Source organism: Plecotus auritus, assembly GCF_963455305.1.
Source record: "Plecotus auritus genome assembly, chromosome: 6".
NCBI classification, from domain to species: domain Eukaryota; kingdom Metazoa; phylum Chordata; class Mammalia; order Chiroptera; family Vespertilionidae; genus Plecotus; species Plecotus auritus.
In genome coordinates this window covers 110459934-110476024 of record NC_137773.1, presented here as the reverse complement: position 1 = coordinate 110476024, position 16091 = coordinate 110459934, and the positions used below count along the sequence as shown (strand labels likewise).

The following is a 16091-nucleotide window of genomic DNA, read 5'->3' as shown; positions in this document are numbered from 1 at the left end:
ACCTCCTTGAGGATGGTTTGGGACCTTATTTCCTTCCAGCCAGTTGGGGCTCATCTTTTTGCCTTTGACATTAGCTCAGCATCTGATGATGTGATGTGCATCACACGCTCAGTGCATGTCTGCGGAGTGGATTCAGGGAGTCTACAGGTTCTTTATAATTATGTTAACAAGTTGACAAGCTGCTCTGCAAGGTTCTGGATAGCAGCGCTGCAGGAAGCCTGCAGTCACGGGGTCTCCTCCTGCATGCTGGACCAGTTGCTGGGGCTGCCATAACAAGTGTCACAGGCTGGCTGGCTTAAACGACAGAATTATTTTCTAACAATTCCGGAGGCTGGGAGTCCTGGATCCAGATGGTAGTGGGGTTGGTTTCTTCTGAGGCCTCTCTCCTTCACTCATAGATAGCCACTCCCTGTCCTCACCGGCCTTCCCTCTGTGTCTGTGTCCTCATCTCATTTTCTTATAAGGACACCTGTCATATGGGGTTAGGGTCCACCCTATGACCTTATTTTTAACTTAATTACCCTTTTTAAGGCCTCATTTCCAAATATAGTCACATTCTGAGGATCTGGGGGTTAGGACTTCAACATATGAGTTTGCAAGGGGGGTGGGTGGCGCAGTTCAGCCCATAACACTGATTTGATTTATTTAATTTTTTTAGAGAGAGTAGAAGAGAGAGGGAATGACAGAGAGATACATCCATGTGAGAGAAACACATCAATTGGTTGCCTCCTGCACGAGTCCCGACCAAGGCCCTGGGCCAGGGAGGAGATACAAACAAGGTATGTGCCCTTGACCAGAATTGAACCCTGGACTCAAAGTGGTTGTTTGTTTATTAACTGAGTTTTAAGAGTTCTTTGAATAATTTGGATAACTGTGCTCTCTCTCTCTCTCTCTCTCTCTCTCACACACACACACACACACACACACACACACATAATACTAGAGGCCCAGTGCACAAAATTCATGCACTCGGGGGCGGGGGGTGGGGTGCGGGGCGAAAGGGTCCCTCAGCCCAGCCTGCACCTCTTACAATCCAGGAGCCCTCGGGGGATGTCCAACTGCAGGCTTAGGCCCGCTGCGGGGAGTGGGCCTAAGCCAGCTGTTGGACATCCTTAGTGCTGCTGTGGAGGCGGGAGAGGCTCCTGCCACCGCTGCTGCGCTCACCAACCGTGAGCCCGGCTTCTGGCTGAGTGGGGCTCCCCCTGTGGGAGCGCACTGACCACCAGGGGGCAGCTCCTGCATTGAGCGTCTGCCCCCTGGTGGTCAGTGCACGTCATAGCAACCAGTCTTTCCATTGCTTGGTCGATTTGCCTATTAGCCTTTTATTATATAGGAGGATTTTCTCCTAATCTGTGGCTTGTCTTCTTATCCTCTTGATTCTTTGCTTTTTTGTTGTTAATCTTCACCTGAGGAGATTTTTCCCATTGCTTTTCAGAGAGAGTGGAAGGGAGGGAGGGAGGGAGGAGTGGGGCAGGGATTGAGCCTGCAACTGAGGTAGGTGGCCTTGATCAGAATTGAACCCACAACCCTTCAGTCCTTGGACTTGACGCTCTAACTACTGACCCACACTGGCCAGGACTGTCTTCTTATCCTCTTGATTCTTTGCTTTTTAAGGTAAACTTAAGTAATTAATGTTCTTAGCAGCATAAACTAGTAAGATGGGAAATACTGCATATCAGAACAATTAAACCTGAAAACAGAGGATCCCTCTACTTACTAGTATATGGAGTAATTCACTCCAGTGCCTCTTACACAGTTTACAGTGTCCTATAAACAGCATCACTAACGCTTGTAATCTTTGTACAGAGCAAGCCAATCCAGGCAGTTTTCTAACTTAAAACAAGTACTTTGAAAATTGCTTCCTGAGTTAGAAGTTTGGAACTCCACATTTACTGTATTAGAGAAAAAAAAAAAAAGTTGTAAGTGATGCTTATATTTCCTAATGGCTCCCACATACCTACTTTTTGTTTCAGTGACAGTGTAGAGTGGCATCTGAGAACATATGCTCTGGGCCAGTTTTCAATTGGGCACCCTGCTGAGGGGAGTGATGAAATCTTGAGAGTCCTGCTCTGTGTCACCTGGGACGGGATCATCCTTGGTCCAGGTCTCCACCTGCAGACACCCCACCCGATGGCCACTCAGCAGGGAGGCATCGCAGTGCTTGTGTTCAAGTCACCCTTGTTTTACTTCCTAATGACCCCAAAGTGCCAGAGCAGTGCTGCGGCTTCGGTGCCACAGAGAAGCTGCTCAGTGCTTGCTTTAGGGGCAAGGTGGGTGCAGTACACGAAGATATTTTGAGAGCGGGGGAGAGAGAACATTCACATGTTTTGTTACAGTATATTGTTAGAATTGCCCCACTTTATAACTAGTTATTGTTGTTAATCTCCCACTGTGCCTAATTTATGCACTACACCTTATCATAGGTGTGTACAATAGGAAAAACCATACCACATAGAGGGCTTGGTACTCCCTGTGATCTCAGAGGCATCCATTCGGGGGTCTTGGAACGTATCCCACATGGATAAGGGGGCTGCCATGTCTGTAAGAATTAGCAACTACTACAGCAGATCACTGTTGTGAACTGTAGAACTAACAACACAGGCCTGAAGTCTGGGTCCTCAAGCGAGGACCTGCCTGCCTAACTCAGATGCCCCTCTAGTAGCGTTTATTAAATTGTACAAGAGTGGGCTTACTGGTCTGTCTTGCCCACTGGACTTCAAGGGCTATTGGGGCAGGGACAGCGTCTCATCCGACCTTGTCACACCCGTGGAATCATAAAGCTGGAAACAAAGGAGGTGTTCAATAAATGGTCACTAGTAACAGCAGCAGTCGGGACAGCAGATACTCAATAAATATTTATGGAATGAGGACCCGGGGGGTGAGGAGAAGGAGGAAGACAATGTTCTTCTGCTTTGGACATCATACCAACTTCAAGTTAAATCTGAGAATAGGTGGGATTTTTGGGGGGTGCCTTCCCATTCTTTCTTGCACACCCTTTCCTATGTTAGGGTGTCCAACTTCCCTGGCACCTACGGACTCAGGGACTTCGTATTATTTTAATTCTCCCATGATGTTATCTCTCTGGCCTGCCATGTCCCAAAGTGCTCCAGGCTTCACAATCCCCCTGTCTCCCCTGCCCGTCAAAACTGTTGTTCCTTTAGGGCCGCCACCGCAGCTGTTAAAGGGAGCGTGTCTTACACGAATTTCATGTGTATGAATACCTAAGAGTCCTTAGTGCTCCAAGAGATTTACATTTTTCAAAAGCTGCAATGAACATCCATTTAGTGGAATTGTCAGCTGTATGTTAAAATGGGGGGGTCTGGGTCAGGTGAGCTACCAAGGAGCAGACCAGCCTTGGGGTAACTTTCCTGCGGGGTTCCTTTCACCTTCCCAGCCATTGAAGTTGCAGTTCCAAAGGATTTGCGCTTGCCTCCCAACCCTGCCAGCATCCGCCCATGGTGTTGTCAGGAAGGGCTGCCAGCGTGAGGAGAGCCGAACATGGGCCAAGGGGAAGAGCTAGCAGCTTTCTGTACAGTCTTGACCTTGAGAAAATAGGGACAGAAGTGTATTACTATTGGAAGGCCATTCTCCACTAGTGCCTCAACTTCTGTACATCTTGCAAGGGGAGACAATGGCTGCCTTTGTCCTGGCATATCTTTTCAAGGGAATTTGGATGGCAAACAGCCTTGGAAGGCAGAGAGAGTGTCTTTCTGGAGCAAAGAGCAGGTTGGTGTACTGTCCAGTATAATAAAGGGAATGCTCCCCCTGGATTGCTAGAAGAGAGTCGTTGCCTAAGCTCGGGGTTTCTCTCTTGTGATGCACCCACAGCACGTGCAGGTACCATCAGCCCCCTTCCTGTCACTCTGGGAACGGGGGCTCGGGGAACTGGGACAAGTGGTGACACTGGCTACTGCCACTGCTGGGAGGAATACCCTGTCCTTTGCCTCTGATCCGGGACTTTCGTGCCTCCTGCCAATATCCATGAAACTGTAACTAACTTGTCAGCTTGTAAATAGTGTTAAATCTCAGACCCTTCATCGTTCTTGACAACTATTACAATTTAACAGATGAAAAAATTCCCAGCTCTCCCCGGAACAGATACCTCCAACAGTAAATTAGGTTCTTAAAGGGGTTATTGCAACTTTCCCATGGGACTGAATGCATTATTAATTAATTTTTCTGTGCTCAGGTACTCTTTAACGTCCTTGCTAATAATGATTTTTAAATGTGAAAACAGTACCAAAGGAAACCAATGCTCTTGACTCAGTGAGACACAGACTTGCTGATGCTTTGTTTTGTATTGGGAGTGTGAGGGGTGGGCTGGCACGCCCCCCAGCCAGCACAGAGATCACACTTGCGGTAAAAGAGGGTGAGTGGCTGGCGTTCCTTCCTCTGCATGTACCTACAGAAACCAAATCTGCCCAGCCTCTATTTTTGGCAAGGGTAAGAAGAACTCTGCTTTATCCTAATTCCTATTCCTGCCCACCCCCTTCCAAAGCTGATTTAAAGACATGTTCCTCAAAGTTATATTTGTCCTTCCTCGAGGGAGGAAAAAAGTCCTGATGACGTACCAATGGGAAACTGGCAGAAACATGTCATATAAGTCACCTGTCAGAAAGGGAGTTTGAGAAAATAGAGGGGTTTCACCTCTTCAGTATTTTTACTTGTAGTGAAATGAGCTGAAGTAATTTCTTATTCACATGATTCCTATGCAGGGTGAATCCTTAGGACATATTAAAAACGGTGATAAAAGCTAAAGTGTAATTCTCTCCCCTGCCCCACCTGTTTTTCTAGCCTTTAATGTCAAGTTTATTCTGTGCTACAGGCACATCTCTTGCAGCTGCACATGCAGCCCACCCTGAGTCTGAGTGGCTCAGGAGTAGAGTTGGGATAACGCTGTAGTCTCCACAGGACCAGGTTGCCTTCCTCTGCTTTGTTTAAAAGCACAGGCATCTCCTCACCACCAGTGGATGAGCAGAGACCTGGCCTGCTCACACCCTTGTCTAACCAGGTAGGGATTTAGGGAGGGGATGGGGGGCCTCACTTAAACACTCAAGATACAAAGGACAGTGCATCCCATTGCTTTAAGCCATGACCGTCCTACCCCTCCCCATTAGCCATCTTAATCTTCAAATGTGACCCCTTTATCTTGTCATTCTTCACTTTAGGCAGAAATGTTGAGAGAGCAAAAGGGCAGAGAAATAGGAGAGAAGACACACAAAGTCCTCTGCTTCACCCTATATTCACCTGGAATAAACTACCTTAAAAATGTATGAAGCATCCATAGATACAGGGATGCTCAATGGTCTTATTTTAATGCAAATTTCATTAAAAAATAAAATGACAAGATACTCATACAGCAACATAAACTAACTTTATTCATATTTTTAAATGATATAATCCTAATGTCTTTAAAGATTTTAGGGGTAAGGGAAAGAGTGAAGATTATACTATCTAGAAAATCATGAACTGTGTGGATTTGAAGCATATCTTAAAGGAATCTAATCTGATCACCTTATAATGCTTGAATCCCTGGGTACTGACTCCACTAGATGTTCATACATATACATTAACATATCTATCATGTAAACAGTATTTAAAAATATGACCCACTTGCCTCTGTAGATTCTTTTTTAAGGCAGTAAATCTTTTCTTAGAAGAGGTTTAGATGCCCGGGGTGGGGGGGAGGGGGGAGGGGGGGTGGGAATGAATGGTGTGGCTTACATCTTAATCAATGAGTCAGATTGAAGAGTAACTGCCCTTACAAGGAAAATGGTTGTGTCTCTCAGTGGTGGACTAAGTTCAAAGGGGGACTTCAGGTGATGTGTATGAGGGTCCTGGGGAGCACTGATGTCCAAGGCCATCTTTATCTACAAGGCCTGGGAAAGTCCACCTGGACATGTACAGATCAAATGCAGTAAACTTCTTTATAGTTATGAGCTGGGGATGGGAATGGAGAGCAATCAGTAAGGGTCTACATTATCATAAACCAAACAGAAGACAGGTTATAGAAGTTTGCATACAATAGATTTAGGCTTGACTACAAAACAGGAGCATGTTGTAAGATATAATTTGAAAGTGGATGCCTTGAATCTTGGCTTAAGTTTGATTTCTCCTGGAAAGGGGGCTTGGGCCTAAGTTCTTGGCTGGCGCCGTGAGGTGCTGCTTGCTGCAGGGCCCAGGCACGGTCACCCAAGAGTCGGTATCTGCATCAAGCAAGCAGTCCCCGCACACGGAAGTCTCTCTCATGCATTAGTCTTGCTACTGAGCAAAAAAAAGGACTCATTTCTTTAGAATGTTTTGTCTGCTTTATGAGGATTTCCCCCCAGTCAACTATTTCGCTACCAGCTCTCCCAAAGGGGGAGAGAGGCTTCTCACACACCGGGAAGGAGATGGCAGGCTCCCAAACCATCAATGGCTTCAATTCTCATGTAAAGCCAGCTTAGTGAGTCACAGGTGGATTTTTACCAAAAATGCACAGAAGGGCCTATGCTGCCAATATCTTATTTAAAAATAATCAGCTCATCCTTGGCTAGATATATTGTGTGTGCAATAGCCAAATGAATTAAAGCATCGACAAAGACACCTTTGGAGATAACTTGGCAAAAACCCAATATCCTCAAGTGAATTGATTTCAAGAGGAATGATGAAAACTCATAAGGAGCACAGCAGGCATTAAGGATTTATGTGTTACTACTGTTAAGTGGGAAAAATGGAATAGTTTATTAGGATGACTTTTGTGAGAACATGTAAGATCTTATTTATCAGAGTGAACCTGCTTTTGAAGCTACTTTTATATAAATGCAAAATATAATGCGGCCATGAATGACATGATCTTAAACATGGAAAATGTAAGACTGGTGTATCATGTGAGACAGTCATGATCAGAGTCCACATACTTGATTTCTCAGAATCTCAAATCATCATCATCATCATCATCTACTCTTTTCTACTATTCCTTTCTATTTAATGTGGAGTGAGCTCTTACAAGATGATGCACTGGAAACCTAAATTAAGTCCATCAGCATAGGACTTAAAACCCTGAAGTCTCCTCATTGTTTCCAGATAATGTCCTTTACTTAACACATAAGACCTTTGGTGATCTGGCCTTTGTCTATCTTTCTGGCCTTATCAACTGCCACCTTCCCTTTGAGACTTTGTATATGTGTATCCTCTGCCTAAAATATATTCATTCAAAAAAGTTATTTGAAGGTTTTTTTAGAAGCCATATAGAATTTTGCATATGACACAAGTCAAGATTGAAATTGACCAATGATCATATATCAGTGTATTCAGCGTTTATGTAATTTATCTACAACACACTGTCTTCAAGCTTTTCTGAATTTAGCAAAAATTCTTCCCATATTTTCTTTTTTTAGTAACTCACTGATATAGGTAAATGGTGCAGAAAATAAATGCTAAGCCTTTTGTTTGCTCTATTGTTAAATGATTTAAGGCTTTATTATCTAATCATTTTATACTCTCAAAAAGATATTAGTCACTTTATAAAGGCAGTTGTTTTCCTGTTAAATCTTAGTATCTTATTTCTTAGTCACACTTCAAGACTCAAGAGATTAGTAATTTTTCTATGTGAAAATGTTAAATATGCAATACATGATTGTACAAACCCATTTAATTTCATTCTTTATCACCTTTTAATCAAACATTCTCCCTTATCAGAGTTCAATCATTATTTGGTTAATTATTAATAGCTATGTGTATTTTATATGATGTGGACATGGATAGTCACAGTAAAATAATCTATATATATAAAAGCCTAATATGCAAAGTGTCCCCTCGGGAGTTCGACCCAGGGTTCGATCGCTCACTATGACGTGTGCTGACCACCAGGGGGCGGTGAGGAATGAAGGAAGGCCCCAGCTGGCAGCCAGCAGCCAGGGAAGGGAGGCCCCAACGGCAGCCAGAAGGAAGGCCCCGATCAGCCCTATCTCTGGCCAAGCCAAGGGACCCTACCCATGCATGAATTTCATGCACTGGGCCTCTAGTTTATAATAAAAAAACAAAAAATTGGATTTGGTAAAGAATTATCATTTCCCATGCAATAGAATACTATGCTGGTATAAAAGCCATGCTGTAGAAGAATATTTGTAGGGAAAAGTCCATGATATACATTAAGTAAAAATTTTGGGCTATTGAATTTTATGTATGGCATTTCCTCCCCATGCAAACCAACATAGCAAAAGGCCTGAGAATTTTCACCTATCCCTGGGGACAGAAGAGTGGGGAGAGATGTTTAGGATTTGTGATGACTTTTAAGTTTTCCCTTATGTTTCCTGTGCTTTTTACATTTTCTGCACCTACCATGTACCTGTGTTACCTGTATAAGTAGAAAAAAATATTTAAAAGTGAATTGCTGAAATAAAAAAATAGTTTTTGTTTAATTTCATTATCTAAATCAACAAATATTTTTTTAACACAACCTGGTGCAAGATACTGTAGAAGATACTTTAAAAATACTTTTTTTTTGTAGAATTAACATCATTAAAATGTCTATACTACCCAAGCAATCTATAAATTCAATGCAATTCCCATTAAAATGCCAATGCATTCTTCAAAGAGCTAGAACAAACTTTCCAAAAATTCATCCAGAATAAAAATAGACCCCAAATAGCTGTAGCAATCCTGAGAAAGAAGAACAAAGTTGGAGAGATCACAATACCAGATATCAAGCTATTCTCAAAACAGCCGGGTACTGGCACCAGAACAGACATATAGACCACAGAACAGAGAACCCAGAAATCAACACAAGCCATTATGCTCAATTAATATTTGACAAAGGAGGCAAGAGCATATAATGGAGTTAAGACAGTCTCTTCAATAAATGGTGCTGGAAAAAATGGACAGATACTTTCAAAAAAATGAAACTAGACCACCAACTTACACCATACATAAAAATAAACTCAAAATGGATAAAGGACTTAAATGTAAGACGGGAAACCATAAAAATCCTACAAGACTCCATAGGCAGCAAAATAGCAGACATTTGTTGTAGCAATATCTTTACCGATACAGCTCCTAGGTCAATGGAAACTAAGGAGAAAACAAACAAATGGGATAAAAAGCTTCTGCACAGCAAAAGAAACCATCACCAAAACAACAAGAAAGCCGACTGCATGGGAGAACATATTTGCCAATGTTATCTCCGAAAAGGGTTTAACCTCCAACATTTACGGGGAACTCATACAACTTAATAAAAGGAAGATAAACAATCGAATCAAAAAATGGGCAAAGGACCTAAATAGACACTTTTTGAAAGAGGACATACAAAAGGCTGAGAAACATGAAAACATGCTCAAAGTCACTAATCATCTGAGAGATGCAAATCAAAACAACAATGAGGTACCATCTCACACCTGCCAGAATGGCTATCATCAACAAATCAACAAACAACAAGTGCTGGCAAAGATGCAGAGACAAAGGAACCCTCGTGCACTGCCAGTGGGAATGCAGACTGGTGCGGCCACTGTGGAAAACAGTATGGCATTTCCTCAAAAAATTAACAATGGAACTGCCATTTGACCCAGTAATCCCACTTCTAGGAATATATCCCAAGAAAACAGAAACACCAATCAGAAAGGATATATGTACCCCTATGTTCATAGCAGCACAATTTACAATAGCTAAGGTTTGGAAACAACCTAAGTGCCCATCAGCAGATGAATGGATTAGAAAACTGTGGTACATCTACACAATGGAATACTACACTGCTATAAAAAAGAAGGAATTGCAACAGCATGGTTGAAACTGGAGAGCATTATGCTAAGCGAAATAAGCCAGTCAGTGAAAGATAAATATCACATGATCTCACTCATTTGTGGAATATAATGAACAACGTAAACTGATGAACAAAAATAGATAGAGGCAAAGAAGCATCGAATAGACTGTCAATCTACAGCAGGAAGCCAGGGGAGGGTTGGGGGGGAGGGGGAGGTAAGAGATCAACCAAAGGACTTGTATGCATGCATGTAAGCATAACAAATGGACACAAGACACTGGGGAGAGGGGGTGAGGGCATGTGCCAGGGCGAGGGGAGGCAGGGGGGAGGTCAATGGGGAAAAAAGGAGACATGTACTACTATTTGTAATACTTTAAACAATAAAATAAAATTTAAAAAAAATACTTTTTTCTCCCTTGCAGTCAAAGAACTTTCAGCCACATTTTAGAAGAATTAGATGTAAAAACATAAGATATTGCCTGGCCGGTGTGGCTTAGTGGTTGAGAGTTGACCTCATGCCCAGGTTGTGGACTCAATCCCCAGTAGGGGGTGTGCAGGAGGCAGCCAACTGATGATTCTCTCTCATCATTGATGTTTCTCTCTCTCTCTCTCCCTCTCCCTTCCTTTCTGAAATCAATAAAAATACATTTAACACATACGTAGGATGTTTAAAAAATCAATAAGGTTTAAATAACAAGTCAAGCCAGGAATAGAAAGGTAATGAGCATATATGAATTATAGAGAAATATTGCTATGAGGAGAATCACTTCTCTGTTTGACATTCCTGTGTTAATCTGATACACTGTGACTAACCAGCCCGTGCCTTTTTCTTTCCCATTTGTTGTGTTCCACTGCTGATTTCATCGTCTGTATATAATCCTGTTCCTGAGTTCAGTTTTGGTGGCATTTAGCAACACGCGGTTCTGAAACTTCCTTGTTCCCCTCCTGCAGGCCACTTAGTCACACAGAGGAACTTTACAGGACACAGTGGTCATTTCAACCCCTACCCTTTGTCTAGATTTCCATCCTATCTAATAAAAGAGCAATATGCAAATTAACCATCACTCTGCTACACCCACAAGCCACACCCACCAGCCAATCAGGAGTGAGAATGCAAATTAACCCTACCAAAATGGATGCACCATGGAGAGAGCAGGAGGGAGGCTTGGGTTTCCCCAGTGATGGAGGAAGCCAAGCTTTCCGCACACTCTGGCCGGCCCAGGGCTCTGCTTAAGGCTACAAAGTTTCAATTATAGAAGATACATAAATCCCAACAGAAATGGCTGCAGCCACGGAGGGAGCAGAAGGCTTGGCTCTGCTCCAGGCTACAAAGTTTCAATTGTAGAAGATAAATAAATCCCACATACCAGGGCCTCTGCTTGGGTTGCTGGGGGGTGTGGCCAGCCTGCAAACTACCACAGGCCCCTCGCCCAGGCTGCGCCACACCCCAAGGGAATCTCCACCCTGATCCAGGATACCCTTCAGGGCAAACCAGCTGGCCCCACCCATTCACCAGGCCTCTATCCTATCTAATAAAAGGGTAATATGCAGATTGACCATCATTCCAACGCACAAGATGGCTGCCTCCATGTGGTCAAAGATCCTGCCCCCATGTGGATACAAGATGGCCACCACAAGATGGTCAGCAGGGGAGGGCAGTTAGGAGGGACCAGGTCTGCAAGGGAGGGCAGTTGTGGGTGACCAGGCCGGCAGAGGAGGGAAGTTGGGGGCAAACAGGCTGGCAGGGGAGCATTTAGGCATCAATCAGGTTGGCAGGGGAGTGGCTAGGGGGTGATCAGGCTGGCAGGCAGAAGCAGTTAGGGGCAATCAGGAAGGAAGGCAGATCGAGCAGTTGGGAGCCAGCAGTCCTGGATTGTGAGAGGGATGTCCGACTGCCCGTTTAGACCCGATCCCACTGGGATCAGGCCTAAACAGGCAGTCGGACATCCCTCAAGGGGTCCCAGATTGGAGAGGGTGCAGGCTGGGCTGAGGGACACCCCCCCACCCCATGCACGAATTTTGTGCACCAGGCCTCTAGTTTAGATATAACATCTAAAACTTCCTTCTCTGTTGCCTGATGTGGATTAAACGGTGGGGGAGAAAAACTGTCCCATCTTCTCACTCTGGGGCTCTTGACACCTGTTCTCAGGTAGAGAAGGGGGTACGCTCTTCCCTGGGAGGTGCACAAGGCGCTGACCCCAGCACCTGCTGTGGGTGGGGCGGAACAAGGAGGGCGGGACCAGGGCTCCTAACTGTATTGCACATGAGGACCTTTACCTTGGGTGTTTCTCTCCCTCGGCATTTAATTGTTTGCCCATTCTTCCCCTGGGAAAGACTGGTAATGAATTATTGTCATTCAGAGAAGCTAAGTCCATCGTAAAGTAATATATTATTTAGCACCAAAAGAATATCCACATTCTTACCTCTAACGGTGGAAACTGAGGGCTTCAATTTCCTTGAACGCTATCTATGGGGTCAGTGAGACAAATAAGTATTGAGTCAGTGCTTCTGTTGCTCGATGTAGATTTTCACAGGTTCCCTCCGGAGTTTTATGATAATGTGGATTTCTCCCAGAGGGAGTTAGATAGGATAAGTTTAAAAAGTGCTGCACTTCAAAGTGATAACAGGGTCTTCATGACATTTCTTTATCCCTGATAAGTGAGAAAGATGCGGGGATAAATATTTCCCCATTGCACTTGTGAATTCTCTTTGTCTAATGAAAATTTTAATTTTTCCTTCTTATTATTGATTTCTCCTTCCCTCTCTCCTTCTTCCTGAATTATTCCTATTTTCTTTAATAAATTATGTACACATGTTTGAAGCTAGATTTCCATAGCTGGTGCTGAGGAGTGAGTGTGTCTTTTCTCATTGATTTAATGAATACAAACATTTATAAGTCCTCTTCCCCGGGGCAAAGCAATGATGAAAAACAACAGGAGCCTCCTTATTGAAACACAACTGCTCAACAGCTCCTGTAGAAGCTAAAAATAATTTCTTTGAAATTAAAAAGAAAGCATAACCAAATGAATGCTTTATTAGAGTAACGTATTTGATGTAACGAAATTTTAGATCACTGTTTCCCCATTATACTGGAAAGTTGTTTCCCTGAATTAAAAATCTCTACTAAAGGATGACTTCCTAACATCACACTCACTCTTACATAATTACAAGCCTGTTAAATGACACAGATTGTTCATTAAACAAAGAGATTACCATTTTCAAAAGTAATATTTATTGAGCAATTTTCTATACCTGAAACTAGAAATTCTGCTAATAAAAGTATTGGTGGAATAGAGAGAAAAGTTCTCCTCTGTGCTTTTATTTTTCTTCCTGGTAGTCACTGTTTACATTATTCACTTTATCTGAGGAGAATTTAGGATTTGTAAAAATGCAAGGGCGGTTGCCTTTTCTCTGACACTTTTAGCCTGCTGACTATTCTTGATATTTTATTTTTACCTGAAAATTAAAAAGTCCTGAATACTTGGCTAGCTCTAAATTTCCGGAGGACGAGAATAGAAAAAGGAAAGTGATCTTTCCCAGGGCCCTGGCTGCTCACAGAGGTCCGAGTGGAACATGCCCCGTGTGCCTGGAGGCTGGGAGGAAAAGCGCTGCTGGCACCGTCAGAACCTAGCCATCTCCTGGCCCACACCATACTTCACCTGTGGGAAGCACGAGGTGTAAAAAGCCAGGTGACATCCCCAAGGTGACTCTGCCAGCCAGTTCCCTTACAAGCCTGCCCTTTCTCCTTCATCATCCTTCCAGGCACTTGAGTAAGATGGCCCTAGGCTTCTTGTCTTGATTTCCTGAGCTGAGCAGCTCTTTAAAAAGCAGGGTATCGAACAGACTGTCAAACTACAGGGGGAAGGTAGGGGAGGGTGGGGGGGCGGGTAAGAGATCAACCAAAGGACTTGTATGCATTCATATAAGCACAACCAATAGACACAAGACACTGCGGGGGGAGGGGGAAGGGCAAGTGCGGGGCGGGGGGGGGGGGGGTTGAAGAGGCCAGGGGGAAGCCAATGGGGGGGGGGGGGGGAAGGAGACATATGTACTACTATTTGTAATACCTTAAACAATAAATAAATTAATTTTTTAAAATGTACATGTGATCAATTTCATAGCACAACTCTTTTGTGACCTCATAAACAGAACAAAAAAATGTTGTAAGAAAACTCAGAACTCTGACACTTTCACAACATAATAGTGTCCTCAGCTCTTCCTGCAGAGTGAGTGCTAAAAGCACAACCGAAGGACTTGTATGCATGCATAGAAGCACAGCCAATAGTCACAAGACACTGGGGGTGGGGAGTGAGGGCAAGTATGGGGGTGGGGGGAGGCCAGAGGAGGTCAATGGCGGGGGTGAGACACATGTACTACTATTTGTAATACCTTAAACAATAAAGTAAATAAATTAAATAAATACATACATACATACATACATACATACATACATACATAAACAAGTAAATAAATAAAGCAGGGTATTTTACATTTGTTAAGGAGTTGGCAGTATGATCACGGGCACCATTCAGAGTATCTGTTCTACCACACCCAGGCTTGAACTCCCCTGCCCTTTGCAGCTCCATCCTGCTGCTTCTCACTAACCCCTCCAAACGCCCCACCACACTCTCACTTCTGCCACCCAGTGCCAGCTGCCTTTGTGCTGGTGCCTTCATCTTCATTCTCCTCCTCCTCCACTCCCAAGAATGCATTTGCCTACTTTCTTTTCTGGAGAAATCCTATCTGTCCTTTAGGCCCAGTGTAAAGTCACCCGCTCTGTGAACCTCCCCTGACCACCCCTCACCGCACCCAGGGCACAATTATTCCTTCCCTCCTTTGTGTACTAACAACATTACCCTGGGTAGAGATCAGCCTGCCATTTGGTATTAAAGGACCTTATCTCATTCGTCTGTGTGTCCCTAATGCGATGTGGCCATTCACTAAGTCTTTGGAGAACTACATCTAATTGTGGGAATCTTGGTTGCCCAACTTCCCCTTCACTGTTCTGGGGCCTTGCCCCTATCACTCAGAGGAGATTTTCTTGGCTTTGGGGTCAGCTTTGTTTCTGTCATTGTCCTTCCTGCTTACAGAGAATCTCCTAATAGCGCTGTTTCTTTGTCACACTCCTTTCTGTCAGTAGTATTTAAAGTCTTTAAAGAAAATAGGGTTCTCAGTGTAAAACACCATTATTGTATAGGATGGCCATAGAACATGTAATTATTTTTATTTAATTGTAAGACTCCATTATTGGCCTGCACATTTAAAAAATATTTTTATTGGCCGCCAGCCGCTCCTCACCTCTCCTCCCCCGGCCAAAGCCCAGGGAACAGAGCGGGAAGCCAGGACCGTGTTCCGCTGCAAGCTGACTGACCCTCAACTACCACAACCCCGCCGGCTTCAACTGCAAAGATGAAACAGAATTTAGAAACTTTATTGTTTGGCTTGAAGACCAGAAAATCAGACACTGCAAGATTGAAGACAGAGGTAATTTAAGAAACATCCACAGCAGTGACTGGCCCAAGTTCTTTGAAAAGTAACTCACAGATGTTAGCTGTCCTTTCAAGATTTAAGATGGACAAGAAACAATTGACTGGCTTCTTGGTTTAGCCGTTAGACTTGAATATGGAGATAATGCTAAAAAATATAAGGACTCGGTATCTGATAATACAAAAAAATTCTGACAATGCAGCTAAAAATGCAGAGCCATTGATCAATTTGGATGTTAATAATCCTGATTTTAAGGCTGGTGAGATGGCTTTGGCTAACCTTCTTCAGATTCAATGTCATGATGATTACCTGGTAATGCTTAAGGCAATTTGCATTTTGGTCCAGGAACGCCTGACACAGGATGCAGTTGCTAAAGCAAATCAAGCAAAAGAGGGGTTGCCTGTTGCTTTAGACAAGCATATTCTTGGTTTTGACACAGGAGATGCAGTTCTTAATGAAGCTGCTCAAATTCTGCGATTGCTGCATGTAGAAGAGCTCAGAGAGCTATAGGCAAGAATTAATAAAGCCATAGTAGCTGTTCAGGCAATTATTGCTGATCCAAAGACAGACCACTGACTGGGGAAAGTTGGAAGATGAACCTTTTAGGATTTCAGCCTCTCGCCGATTTAGTATAGTTGGGAACCATGAATACCGTGGTATGTGTTTCAAAATCAAACATCACATTTTCAAGGGAAGAATCCCAGAAAATTGACTGTTTTAGAGATTTGCCATCATTGCTTTTTCTTTAATAAAGTTTGGGAAAGCGGAAAAAAAATATTTTTATTGATTTCAGAGGGGAAGGGAGAGGGAGAGAGAGATTGAAACATCAATGATAAGAGAGAATCATTGATGGGCTGGATTGAACCTG

At 43.5% G+C, this 16091-nt stretch overlaps 1 pseudogene across 1 annotated transcript; it reads left to right on the top strand.

Annotated features, from left to right (window-relative positions):
- The first annotated feature begins 6821 nt into the window (after window positions 1-6821).
- Window positions 6822-15820, top strand: LOC308251807 (RNA transcription, translation and transport factor protein-like; annotated as a pseudogene). The gene is made up of 2 exons: window positions 6822-6851; window positions 15024-15820. The product of its transcript is annotated as an RNA transcription, translation and transport factor protein-like (transcript).
- Window positions 15821-16091: the final 271 nt, after the last annotated feature.